The following is a 14,459-nucleotide window of genomic DNA, read 5'->3' as shown; positions in this document are numbered from 1 at the left end:
GATAATCTGGGAAGAATGACATCAGATTACAGAGGGCTGCATAGGTACTGACACTTATTCCTGCAACTACCCAGCAGTGCTCTTACGGTGAAGTGATTGATACAAGGACAGAAGATGCTTAGCGGCAGCTGAGCACACTGGCTGCTCTCTCAGGGACCCACGTCCAACCCCCAGCACCCACACTGCAGCTCACAACTTATTTATGTAGTTCCAAGGGGCCTTTCACCTGTTTTTGGCCTCAGACATGGCACAGACTTGGTGCAGAAACATTCATGCAGGCAAAACACCTATATGCATAAAGACAAACATAGTTTTATAAAAAGAAATAACTGATACAAACGATAGGTTTTCCTTGCTGCATTGGGCCTTGCTAGTGTTTCTTTTTTAGTATCCCATTTGCTGCCAAAGATGAATTGTCATTTGCCTGGAACAGATGGTTGTGAGCTTTCAGAGCCCCTGCTCATCCTCTGTAAAAAGAGTTCAGTACATAGTGCTAACCCTGATCTGGGAGATCGTCTGGAAGAACAGTGTCAACAGAAATGGAGGAATGTGAATGCAGGCACCCTGCATGGCTTCGAAAAGACTCCCAGAAGCCATAACAGTGTTGTAGAACCCTAAAAGGTTCTGGACAGGGAATCCTGCAAGGCCCCCAAAACCATAAAAGCTGAGTAGGTTTTTTGGTTTTTGTTTGTTTGTTTAAGATTTATTTATTTATTTGTGCTGGGTAGTTGGTTTTTTTTTTTAAGATTTACTTATTTATTATGTATGCAGTGTTCTGTCTGCATATGTGCCTGCAGGCCAGAAGAGGGCACCAGATGTCATTATGGATGATTGGTTCAAAGTCATCATGTTGCTGGGAATTGAACTCAGAAACTCTAGATGAACTCAGAAATTCTAGAAGAGCAGCCAGTGCTCTTAACTGTTGAGCCATCTCTCCACCCCATCTCTCCACCCCTGTGCTGGATAGTTTTATGTCAAGCTAGAGTCATCAGAGAGAAACTTTGATTGAGAAAATGCCTTCATAAGATCAGACTGTAGGACATTTTCTTAATCAGTGATTGATGGGGAGGGCTGTTACAGAATATTTGTTTACACTGTGAAGATGTGTCATTGTGATTGGTTTAATAAAAAGCTGAACTGCCAGTAGCTAGGCAGGAGAGGTTAGGTGGGCCTTCCAGGCAGAGAGGAACTCAAGAGAGTTAGACTCTAGGTGTACCAGAGACACCAGCAAGACACTAAAGAAGCAAGACATATGGTACAGAGAGGTAACTGAGCCATGTGGCAGAATGTAGATTAGTAAAAACAGGTTAAATAATAAGAGCTAATTGGTGTAACCTTGGATGACTTGGTCATGGCAAAGGATGACCTCTGTGGGACTGACGTCAAGGCAATCAGTACAGAAGCTTGCTTTGATAGCTTTCGGGAATGCAGGGTGAAAGTTACAAATGAAGACTTCAGAAAAAAAAAAATCTAAAGAGAATGTTCTTTATAAAAGACAAGAAGGCACTCCTGAGGGGCTCTATCTCTAGTGCCCCATGGTTGCCTTCAGGGACGTTGATGAATTTTCCCCACCTGGGAGGATGGGAAGCTGCCCTAAGGAATACATTTTCCAGTGAGTTTTGCTAGTAGAAAGCCTATCTTGAAGAAGGATGCTGTACAGGGTGCCATCAGGCATCTCCATCTGTTAGTCATTGTGTTGTGCTGTTGTGCTCCCAATAAAGAGTTGTCTGGTTTGCTTTCCAAAAAGGGGAAAAAAAAAAAAAAAAAAAAAAAGCTGACTGGGAGAAAGCCTAAGCTAGGGCCAAGCTTTCATAATTAATAATAAGTCTCTGAGTCATTATTTGTGAGCTGGCGGCTCCAGAGAAAGTCCTACTACAGATGGCCCAGCCCCATCTGTGGATGGTGGATGTACAACCCCTGCACTGGGTTGTCCTGGGTTCTTTAAGAGAACAGACTAGCAAGCTAGAGCAAGCCAGCAAGTAGCACTTCTCCATGGCCTCTGCATCAGTTTCTGCCTCCGGGTTCCTTTCCTGACTTCCTTCAGTAATGAACAGCAACTTGAAAGTATTAGCCAAATGAATCCCCACCCCCTCAACTTGCTCTTTGGTCATGGTGTTTCACTGAAGTGATAGAAATTCTAACGCTCTACCACTGCTGTTGGTCCATGCCAGAGTTAGATGGTAAAACCCTATTGCTAGCCAGGAGGTGGTGGTGCACACCTTTAATCCCAGCACTCAGGAGGCAGAGGCAGGTAGATCTCTGAAAGTTCGAGGCCAGCCTGGTCTATAAGAGCTAGTTCCAGGACAGGCTCCAAAGCTACACAGAGAAACCCTGTCTCAAAAAACTAAAAAAAAAAAATAAAAAAAAAATCCTATTGCTAAGTTGGATGGTGATGGTGCGGGCCTTTGATCCAAGCACCAAGCACTCCAGAGGGAGAGGCAGGCAGATCTCTGTGAGTTTGAGCCATTGAGAAATTAGCAAATGGAACTTAACAGGGCTCAGGAAATAAACCCCACAAGATCCAGGAAGCTCAAGTCACAAGACTCTTGCGACCCCTACTAAGGTTATATAAATGGTGAGTGATTTCTGGGAGAGGAGGCTCTTCTGTGGGCCTGCCTGCAAGCTGGGTGGAAGCTTTTGTGAGTCATCATTCATACTGGGTAGGGTGGGATACACCTGCCTTTGAGTTACCCCTAGCAACCCAATAACCTCAGTCAATAAACTCAGGTCTCCAAGAAGGACTGGAGTGGATCTAGCGGTCTCTTTGGTCTGCCATCCATTCTGTCTGGGGTGCACAGAAGTTGGTTCATGTCTCCAGGATAAGGCACACAACATCTGGTCTAATGGAAATGGCTGCAGCTCAGGCCAGATCTGCAGGAGCCCCTTGTGCTGTTTCTATAGGTGTTTACTCAGCCCTCTCCAGGTACAGGTGCTGTACCATGTAATCACAGGAGGGAAATCCAGACACTCCTAACGTTGCCATGTCACCCGAGTGACCCGAGTCCAGGTGCTGGACTCATCCACTGGAGTCCAGATCATTTCCTCACTCCCACTCTGGCACCCCTTCCGTTACCCTAGATGCCACAGAGCTGAGGCCAGGCAGGCAGCAGGTGGGTGCTCTGTAGCTACTCACTGCATTCTCTCCCGCCACTGACATCTAGAGGGTTAGTTAAACCTGTTGTTAAAGACCTATTTATAGCCCCAAACTATACTCCCACTTGGGATATAATGAACCCCTAAAGCTGATTCCCCATGGTGTGAAATGAAGGCTTCCTTTTGTTTGTCCTGAAGGCAGGTGGGGTGTGTGGAAAAGGCCTTAGGATCAGAACACTGGAATCAAGAAAATAGGCTGAAGATGAATAGTTTTTGTGTATGATGACAATTCCTGAAGGCTGCAGGTGACACATACACAAACATTTCGTCACCTGATGGTGAGGGGATAGGCGAGAGAGGCAAGACCTGAATTTTTGCCTCTACTCTGTCTCTTACCTATGTCCTCAACATCTGGTGAAGTTTGCAGGCTCAGAAGACACTAGACATCTGTTTACATGAATGAACAAATAGTTACTACTACTATGTGACACACACGTATTTGAGACACGGTCTCTCCCACTGCACTGTGTAGCCCAGGATGGCCTACAACTCTGTAGAACAGGCTAGCCTGGAACTGAGGTTTCTCTGTCATGGACTCATTTTAAATAAGTGGATTCTGTAAGTCCCCTTGGTGCCTACTACATGCCTCTGTCATAGTTTGCACCATACTGTGGCACTGCCAGTGACCCCAGTGTCTCCAGCAGACTGAACTAGACCTGGGTCTGGTTTGTTTCTCTGTTCCCCAAAGACTTTTTTTTTTGGAGACAGGATCTATATAGCAATGATTGCCCCTTTGCTCCTTATATAGCCAAGGATGACCTTAAGCATCTGATCATTTTTAAGCCTGTGCCTTGACACCTGCTTTTGTGTGGCACTAGAGAGTGATTGGACCCACAGTTTCATGCCCACTAGGCCAGCACTCTGAGCTACATCCTCAGCCCAGAAACTGTTGTATGAATCAGCTCTCAGTAGGATGGCTTGACACAAAGAACTCCAATAAAGTCACACCAAACCAAGGGCTCAAACAGCCCAACAACTACATTTACACACAGCCTGACCTGGGACAGCCCTCACTCCCTGGGAGCCTGTGTGTCCTGTCCCTGCATGGGAACAGCACCCACAACCCTGTGGAATAGAGGGCAGGAATGTGGCAGCTAAAAGCTAAGCCACAGGTTCTGGATCAGACTGGTTGAGCAAGGCTTCACACTGTGGCAGTGTGTGTGTGTGTGTGTGTGTGTGTGTGTGTGTGTGTGTGTGTGTACTGTCTCTGCTGCCCTCACCTCCAACCTTGGGATGACAGTGTATCACATGGCATCTACAAAGATTAAATGATGCAACATGCATTTACTCAGTGAATACACTGAGTGACATTATGTAGCTGAACTGGGAAGCCTGGATCGTGTCTGTCTTTGCAGTAGCTGTATTACAGACACTGGCATAATGTACTCAACCATTCTTCACTGAGTCACCAAAGACTAAGTTAGGGACATGATGACACTATTTTGCCTAGATTCCCAGGGTTTGGGGACCATCCCTTCTGCCCCAGACACCACAAAGGATGAGATGTGTGTTCTACAATATCAGAATATCAGCCTAATCAGGCATTGTTACTCAGTTCAGGAGGACCTGAAGGTGGGGGCTTCTGGACCTGTGGGGACATGCACAGTGAGGTTTCACCTGATTGGTCTAATAAAAAGCTGAATAGCCAGTAGCTAGTCAGAAAACGGATAGGTGGGGCTGGCAGGCAGAGAGAATTAGTAGGAAGAGGAATCTAGAGGAGAAGAGAATGAGGGGGAAACAGAGGGGTATGCCTGGGGCCAGGAGGCAGGCAGCTGCCAGACTGCCAGACACTGGGGGAAGCAGGAAAGTAAGACTGACATACGTATATACATACATACAAAGGGTAAAAAGCCCTGAGGCAAAACATAGATAACGAGAAACATTAAAATAAGATCAAAGATAAAGCCGAGCATTCATAACTAATAATAAGTGTCTGTGCCATGATTTGGGAGCTTGTTAGTGGCCCAGAAGAAAAAGCCTGTTTCAGCCCACTGTGTGTCAGATGCTGAACAACTGTACTGCTTTTCATCCTTGACGTGGCCTCTACAGTACAGAGCTCTGCCTGTTTTAGAGATGATGAATGAAGGGTTCTGGGAAGCGTTGGAAGTGAAGTGGCACATCTGGGTTTGCTCTCTGGACCCATGCCTCCAACTCCAGGGTCCCCTGCACAAGCTGCCTCTGGAGGCCAGCTATGATAATGATATAATATTATCAACTTGACAGGGTCTTGAATCACCCAGGAGACAAAGCACCGTGTAAGGAACTGTCTGACTAGGTTAGCCTCTGGGCATGTCTGCGAGGGATTATCCTGGTTAAATGGACAGCACCAAACCCTGGGCAGTGGCCTTGAACTTCATACAAAGGAGGAAGCTTGCTGAAGAAAAACATCCTTTGAGTTCTTCTTCTGGACTGTGGATGTGACATGACGAATTACAGTGTGCTTCTGCTGCCTAGCTCCCCCAACCCCCCATGATTGACTGTATCTCAAACCGTGAGCCATAGTAAAACTCTTAAGTTGCTTTTCTCGGAGTATTTTATCACAGCAACAGAAAAGCTAATATGCCAGGGAGTGGAAGATAAGGCCAAGCTGGGGCTGAGTGGCAGCTTGGCGTGGAGCCTTTGACAGCTGTGTTAAGGCTGGCTTGGGAACGAGTGGCATTACCTTGAAGCCTAGGAAGATGATCACATAGACAAGATAGGGCCAGGAGCTGCAGCAAGGCACCAAGAAAGTGCTGAGCCTCACTGCGGCATCCTCAGGATCGGCCTTCAACAAAAAGCTCCTTGCTCACTTGTTCTGTGACCTTGAATGGGTCAACCATCTCAGTTCTGTGTCCTCACTTGTCACATACAGGGTCATCACTCCTGCTGGGTTGTCATGGTATTACACAAGACAATGTGCAGAGACAGAACTGGGTCAAGCCCAGGCCAGACTCCAGTGCTAATTAGTTATATGACCTAAGTCATGTCTCCTCTCCGAGCCTTCGTTTCCCCGGTCAGATATTAGGGCCAGTGTCTGTCTCATGAGCACTTTGAGGACAGTGATTAAGGTGTGATAGCTAGAGTATATTTGCCCAGGTTTAAGACAGGCCCTGTCCCCTTGACTTGCTTAGTGTCTCTATGCCTGCCTTCTGTAAAGTAGGGGAAAACATAACCCATCTACATGGGGATGTGACTTTAGATAATACAGTCATGAGAAAGAATGTCTACTAGGGACTGGAGAGGTGGCTCAGTGGTTAAGAGCACTGGCTCTTCCAAAGGATCTGGGTTCAATTCCTAACACCCACTTGACCACTTTACTACCACCCCTAACTCCAGTTCCAGAGGATCTAATATGTTCTGGCCTTAGATGGCCCCCAGGTGCCCACATGGTGCATAGACATGCATACAGGCAAAATATTCATACACATTGGATTTTTTTTAAAGTTAAATAAAAAGAATGTAGCCTATAGGTCTCTGCAGCTGAACATCATTAGCTCCAGGTTTGACACCACAGGGGCCAATTCTGCCTGCATGTCGGGTACCACTTGCCACAGTTTACACTTTGACTCTCATCCTCAAAGCCGGTCTCCGAGCTGGGTGATAGACTGCCTCTATTTTGTTCCCGAAATTGAGTCACCCAGAGGTCCAGCGCTTTGCCAGAGGTCATAGAGTGATTAGTGGGCAGTCTGAGTCGAGCAGACTCCTAGCCACCCTAATAAGGGATCCAGAAATGGGAGCTATTAGAATATCTGTGCTATTTGGAACCAGGAGAGAAAGCAATTATTCATGTCTCAGTGGAGTAGGGCTTAAATGAGCCCCAGAGGCAGCTCTCAGGGAGGGATGCCAGGTCTAGCTGCTCACTTCCCGTGCCTTACAGCAGGGGGAGCCCGCTGACTGCCTGGGTCAGATCCACAGGGCTGGAGAGGGGGGGTGTAGGCTACTCAGCCTACAGTCGTATGAGCCCACGTAAGCACCCCCAAAGAGTGGGTAGTCAGTGCAAAGCCGGGTGGTACAGGCTTGGATCTGAGTCGCAAGACAGATCCAAAGGTTTCTTGCTTTCCAAGGCAAAAGATTGGGCCAGGAATACATGAGATTAGAAATAGAGACGTTTATTAAGAAAGGGAAAACTAGGAGGAGGTGGTGGGACATGCCGTTGATTCTGGCAGTTGGGAGGCAGAGACAGGGTGACATCTCAGTTTGAGGCCAGCCTGGTCTATAGCATGAGTTCCAGGACAGCTAGGGCTACTTAGAAAAATATGTCTAGAAAAGCAAAAACAAAAACAAAAACAAAACAAAAAAAAAAAAAAAAAGGAAAAATTAGGAAAAGGGCTTAGCAGTTGAATGCATAGGGTAGGAGTTTGTTTACCATCTTAGATGTCAGGTGGCTCATATCAACCAATAATTCCTGCTGCGGAGGATCTGACGCCCCCTCTGGCCTCCACCGGCACTGCACCCTCATGCACAAACTCAGAGAAACACATCATTTTTATTTAAAAAACTGCTGGGGGGGGAGCAGCTATGGAGGTGCACGCCTTTAATCCTAGCACTCAAGAGGCAGAGACAGGTGCCTCTGTGAGTTTGAAGCTAGTCTGGTTTACAGTTAAGAATTCTAGAACAGGCTTCAAAGCTACACAAAGACCCCCCCCCAATAACCCTCAAAAAACAAAACAAAAAAAACCCATAAACAAACAAACAAACAAACAAACCAGGATGGGCAATATGGAGATGAGGCAATAAAACCATGGGGAAGAAAGTAAATTAATAGAAATGGTTAATTTAAGTTATAAGAGCTAGTTAGAAACAAGCCCAAGCTATTGGCTGAACTTTCATAATTAATGTCTCTGTGTCATTATTGGGGAGCTGACTGTCCCCCCCCAACAAACAAAACCCACCTACAGACCAGGAATCTGAAACTTCAAAAATTTTAATGAAATGCTGCAAGGGAATGATAAAAGATATTAACATAGTGTTCAAAATGGTAATGTTAAAAAATAATGCAATATCGAGCTTAGAACAGCAAGTTGCCAAATATACCAACTTGGTGTTACTATTTCTGTGATGAAACACCATAACCAAAAGCAATTTGAGGAAGGAAAGTGTTTATTAGGCATATGCTTCCACATCACTGTTCATCATTGAAGGAAGCCAGGACAGGAACTCAAGCAGGGCAGAAACCTGGAAGTAAGAGCCCTTGCAGAGGTCATGGAGGGTGCTGCTTACTGGCTTGCTCCTTATGACTTGTTCAACCTGCTTTCTCATAGAACAGGACCACCAGCCCTGGGGTGGCTCCACCCACAATGGGCTATGTCCTCTCATTTCAATCACTAATTAAGAAAAAGCCTTGCAGGCTTGCCTACAGCCCATTTTTATGGAGGCGTTTTTCTCAGCTGAGGCTCCCTCCTCTTGGATAACTCTAGCTTGTGTCAAGTTGACATAAATTAACTGGACAGCACATGCTCAGAATTTAAGAGAGGAGCAGGAGAAGGAAAGGTTGAAAATTGAACACCCAGGCTGTGATCTGCATGAATACTGTAGGGTTTCAGCTCTGTCTTCTACATCCTGCTCTGCACCAACAATGGCCACTGGTCACTCCACACTCAAGAGCACGGACCCTGGAAAGTGTCCTCTAGATACTAGAGGCAAACCTGAGGCTGTTAGGGCTGGGTTCTGGGGCTCCAAGTACCCCGAGTGTGACATCTAGGAGTTTGAGACTACAGCTGTGAACATTTTTTAGCCGCCTGGACTTCTTGGCCATGGAGAGAGCAGAGAGAGCAAAGAGCCAGGGGGAGACTCCATGAAAGGTTGAGGTCCAAGGTTAAACCAGCCAGAATCTAGGGCCGAAGACGTGGCTCAGGGGCTAAGAACACTGACTGTCCTTCCAGAGGACCTGGGTTCAATTCCCAGCACCCACATGGTAGCTCACAACTGTCTGTAACTCCATTTCCAGGGGACCAGACACCCATGGCAAAACACCAATGTGCATAAATTACAAGTTTAAAAAAATAAATAAATAAATGAAAACAAAAAACTGCCAGGATCTCAGCTCCACTGTGCAGAGCAGTGCCGTTACATAACGGCGAACACATCCTCAACAATCCGCTGTTTGCTGCTGCACAGAGAAGCATGGCAAGAAAAGCATGCACACTTGAGAGCATCGCATGCACACTTGAGAGCAGCAGCCTCCTTTCATTTGATCTTCCAGACACAAAAGTGTAACCACTTGTTTTGGTTTTTGGATCTGTTTTTTGGATCACCGGCTCCCAAATCATGACACAGAGACTTCTTATGAAGTATGAAAGCTTGGCCTTAGCTTAGGCTTGTTCCCAACTAGCTCTTAAAACTGAAATCAACCAGGGGCCTAAGAGATGGCTCAGTGGTGGAGAGCACTGGCTGCTTTTCCAGAGGACCCAGGTTCAAGTCTTAGCACCCACAGAGAAGCTCACAACTGTCTGTTCAACACCCTCACATAGGCATATATGCAGGCAAAACGCCAATGAACATAAAATAAAAATAAATAAATAAAAATTAAATTAATCCATTTATATTAATCTATGTTCTGCTATGTGGCTCATTACCTCTCCTCCATACTGTAAGTCTGACTTCCTCCAAGTCTGGCTAGCAAATCCTCATCTCTCAGATGCTTCCCCCAAGCTCTTCTCTCTTCCTGGAGGTCCTGCCTATCCTCTCCTGCCTAGCTATTGGCCATTCAGCTCTTTATTAATCAGGTGAGCAGGTAAGGAAGGACATACACATCTTCACACAGTACAAACAAAAGTAAAGGGTCTCTGGGGCTTTCTGGCTTCTAGTCTAGAAAAGAAAACTCAAGATCCAGGTAAGTTTAGTGGAAGCTGCCTCAAAGGAAGGGTAGAAAGTATCAGGGGAGGGTGCCCAATTCCCTCTGCGCAGGAGCACATACACACACATAAACACACCTAAAACAAAATATAAAAGAAAATCTCAACCTGGGCTGTGGTGGCACATGCCTCTAATCCCAGCAGTTGGGAAACAGAGCCGAGTAGATCTCTGTGAGTTCGAGGCCAGCCAGAACTATACACAGGGGAACCCTGTCTGGAACACCACCACCCCCCACAAAAAAAAAAAAAAAAAAAAAAAAAAAAAAAAAAAAGCTCATAATTATCAAGCATCAACCCCCTTCTTCCAGGACATTCTGTTCTGGTGGTGCAGGGCGTATCGGTAAGACAATCACTTTATGACAAAGCTATACTCAGCTCTTGTTTCTTTTGGTTGCTGTTGTTTTAGTTTGGGGGGTTTCTGTTGGTTGTTTTGAGACAGGGTTTTAACGTGTAGCCCAGGCTGGCTTCTAACCCTTGGTCCTATTGCTTCCACCTCCCAAGTGCAGGGATTACAGGCACAAAGTCCTAGATCACCGGCTCCTGTTTTGTTTTGGACTGTTTGCTGTTAGGTAGTCGTGTATTACTTTTAGCGGTTTTGAGGTTTTACGTTGTACATTTGAGGCTCTACCTATTCATAATGATTAAAGATAATTAAAATTATTTCTAATGGTGAAAGGATTTTTGGGACAGGGCCTTATTTTGTGGCCCAGGCTGTTCTGAAATTCACAGCAATTCTCCCTCCTCACTCTCCTGAGGGCTGGGAATGCCGGGAATGCTGACAGGAGCCACCAAACCTGGTTAGTCAATGCATTCTTAAAAATGGAAAGCCAGTATTCTAGGTCAGTGCTTCTAGAACATGAGTGAGTCCCTAGGGGCAGGAGCCTCCTCTGGCCCCCACCCACAGCCCCAGCAAAAAGCTGGTAGACAGCCAGGATGCAGTAAGTACGGCTTAAAAGCAGTTCCTACCTCGAGATTAGAAAAAAGCAATTAACTCTTCATCTTTCTAGAGAGGATTTTCCCGGAGATAATGCTTTTGTTGAGGTAATCGGAACAAGGTAGATGAAGGAAGCTTCATTTCTTGCAAGCGGCTGACTAGTTGGTTTACATCCAGGTGGAGTCAGCCAGTTTCTGGACTTGCCATCCGGTGCTGGTGACTCTGCTGGGAAGGCTGCATCTTCTAGCACTCTACCTGAAGCTTCAGCCTGAAGATGGTACCTCTCTGTGATGATATACTATTGTTGTTGGCCCTTAGCCATGAATGGGCAAAAGTAACATTGGTTAATTTCCTTTCCAGGACACATCTTCCTTCTGCACTTAGGGACCTCTATGAAAAAAAAAATTAAACACATTAGTGTTATGTGATGATTTGAATGAGAATGGCCCACATAGGCTCATAGATTTGAATGCTTAGTCACCAGGAGTGGCACTATTTGAAAGGATTAGGAGGCGTGACCTCGTTGGAGGAAGTATGATATCGGCAGTGGGCTTTGAGATCTCTTTGAGGTTTGAAAAGCCCATGCCAAGCCCAGGGTCTTTCTCTTTCTTTGTGCTGCCTGTGTGACTGGACATAAAACTCACAGCTCCTTCTCCAACATCCTGGCTCCCCACCATGATGATAATGGACTAGCCTCTGAAACACAAGCAAGCCCCAATTAAATGCTTTCTAAAAGTCATCGCGGTGTCTTGCAGATGGTCATTCTTGTTACTTTTAGCGTTTGTAAGGACCATATGTAGAGAAACATGCACAAACTCTCTCTGTTGGTCCTATAGTTAGTGAGTGCTCACTAACTGAACACATCTGTGGTAACTTCTGGAGCTACTTGCAGTTAAGCACCATGTACTCAGTGGCTTAAAGCGACAGACACTGGAGCTGTCGAGGTGGCTGCAGATAAAGGCACTTACATCAACAGTCAGTCCTTGGGTTTAGGGTTCAGCCTAAACCCACGGTAACCTCCTCTTGAAGGATCTCTTTTGCCAAATAAGGTCACACTCACAAGTCCTAGGTGGGCATCCCCCAGAACACAGAGGTGGGAATTGAGCAGGACAGGAGTCAGATAAATGGCAGTCTACCAGCCCACAAAGTCCCTCAGGTAACAAACATCCCACAGCCAGAAACAGGACCTACTGTTGGGGCTTATAACTCAGTAGTGGGACACTTGATTAGCCATGTGTAAGGTTCTAGGTTTAAACTCTAGTGGTGGTAAAATAACAGCAACGACAATAGACATCATGCAGTCTCAGACCTCCTGGCAGCCTGGTTGGCGGTGGAGTCATCATTTCCATGACTTCATTTCCTTCCAAGTTTTTGTCTTGAAAAACTCAGCACTTCTGAGAAGTAGCAGAAACAGCACAGTGGGCACTCAGACCTTTACTGCCACACAGCTGTGAACATACAGCCCACAGACCGTTCCTCTTTCTCTCTCTTTGTATCTCTACACAGCACACTTCTGTTGTTATTTTTGATTTTGAGGCAGGGTCTCACTACGTAGCCCTGGCTGTCCTGGAACTCACTCTGTAGAGGAGGCTGGCTTTGAACTCACAGAGATCCGCCTGCCTCTGCCTCCCTAGTGATGGGATTAAAAGTGTACACAAACTGGGTAGTGGTGGTAGAGCAGGTCTTTGATTCCAGCACTGGGAGGCACAGGCAGGCAGATCTCTGAGTTCAGGGTCAGTCTGGTCAATAGAGCTAGCTCCAGGGCAGCCATGGCTGCTACACAGAGAAACCCTGTCTTGAAAATACAAAAACAAATAAAAGGTGTGTGTCACTATACCCAGATCATACATTTTTTTTTTCTTTAACACTGAGAGTGGGAGGCAGACATATTCACATTTCACTCATAAATTCTCTACCCTAAGCTGGGCAGTGGTGGTGCATGCCTTTAGTCCCAGGACTCAGGAGGCAGAGGCAGGAGGAACTTTGTGAGTTCGAGGCCAGCCTGGGCTACAGAGTGAGTGCCAGGATAGGCTCCAAAGCTATACAGAGAAACCCTGTCTCGAAAACAAACAAACACAAAACAAAACAACAGAATTCTCTACCCTAAGTTTCCAAAGAGCAAGGGCAAGCTACTACACAGTTAATTGAAGACACACTGAGGTCCCCCCAATGTTCCCTCCCCTCATTTTCCTCAATGGGAAGAACTTTTTCACCCCCCCCCCCACTTCTGGGTTTTGCTGTTCCTGGCTTCACTCTCTTTCATTTAGTTCAGGACCCAGCCCCAGGGAGTGGTGGGGTCTACAGTTAGGTTGAGTCTTCCTGCATTGATGAATGTAAACCGACATGCCCACAGGTCAAGCTGATCTAGACAGTTTGTTCTAGATTGTGTCAAGTTGAGAATTTCAAGTAACCATCTCAAGAGATATACCACCCCCCGCTGTCTGGCCATTTCTCACCAGCTGTTAGAAATGTGTATACTATCTATCCAGGATTCAACATCTGGGTGTTGCTGTGTGTCTAGCTCAGCTGTACTGTCCAGATGCAAATACTCAGCCAGCTGGGATGTCTCGGGAGCGTTTCTAGCCATGGGTGACTTCTGAGCATTTGGAACGTGTCTGATCACACGGAAGTGACTTCTAATTTTATTTCAATTTAAACCGAAATGATCCATGAATCTCATGGCCTCTGAGTCAGCACCTGCCCCACCCCTGCTAGCTTGCTCATTCTAAACACAGCTGGGAGTGCTGGCAGGGACAAGAACTGTGTCCTCATTCCCTGGGCTTCTTCCTAGAGGGGTGCTGCTTCGTCCTGGGAGAAGGAGAGGGAGGGACCCGCAGCACCTGTGACTGCTCTGCCTCTTATGCATACCAACCCTCGTCACTCCTGTTTGCATATGCACGTTCACTGAGAACCTCCTAATCAATCACTTGGCTGTGGTACTATGCTGATAAACAGGACGGATGTGGTCTCCTCCGTGGCTCTGACAGAGAACACTGAAAATGCCTGTGACTGTGGGTGTCCTACATCCGTTTATCATCCTCTGAGATCAGAACCTGGCTCTGAGCCTGATAGCCAGAAAGAGCTTGGTAAAGGTGTTCTGAGGCCTGTGGCCTGTGGCCTGTGGCCTGTGGCTACCGTCCCAGCTACTCAGCACAGTGAGGCAGGAAAATCTTCCTGGCCTATATGTTATCTAAGGGGTTCAAGGCCAACCAGGCAACTTAGAGAGAACCTAACTGAAAATAAAATTTGAAAAAGGGATTTCAGAAAGCCTGGTGGCAAGTACTTGAAATTCTGGGGCTTAGAAGATGGAGGCAGGAAGATCAGGAATCTGAGGTTATTCTCGGCTTCACAGTGAGTTGGAGGCCAGCTCCTGACACCCACCCCTAACACACATGAAAGGGATGTGTGTGGGTCAGCCTGTGCTGCATGAGACCCCCAATACACACTAAAGGGGTATCTGCGGGCTAACCTGTGCTACATGAGAGCCCCACACATACACTAAAGGGTGTATGTGTGTGAGTGTGTGTGATGATATAGCT

At 46.4% G+C, this 14,459-nt stretch overlaps 1 protein-coding gene across 1 annotated transcript in view; it reads left to right on the top strand.

Annotated features, from left to right (window-relative positions):
- The first annotated feature begins 644 nt into the window (after positions 1–644).
- Mmp9 (matrix metallopeptidase 9) overlaps positions 645–14,459 on the top strand; it is a 36,114-nt gene continuing 22,299 nt past the window's right edge. The window contains exon 1 of the mRNA XM_051186442.1: positions 645–668. The gene's annotated coding sequence lies outside the window, so the exon portion shown is untranslated. The remainder of the gene's footprint in view (positions 669–14,459) is intronic.

The sequence above is a fragment of the Phodopus roborovskii genome, unplaced genomic scaffold (genome assembly GCF_943737965.1).
Source record: "Phodopus roborovskii unplaced genomic scaffold, PHOROB, whole genome shotgun sequence".
In the NCBI taxonomy this organism is placed as follows: Eukaryota; Metazoa; Chordata; class Mammalia; order Rodentia; family Cricetidae; genus Phodopus; species Phodopus roborovskii.
This window is presented reverse-complemented; position numbering and strand designations above follow the sequence as displayed.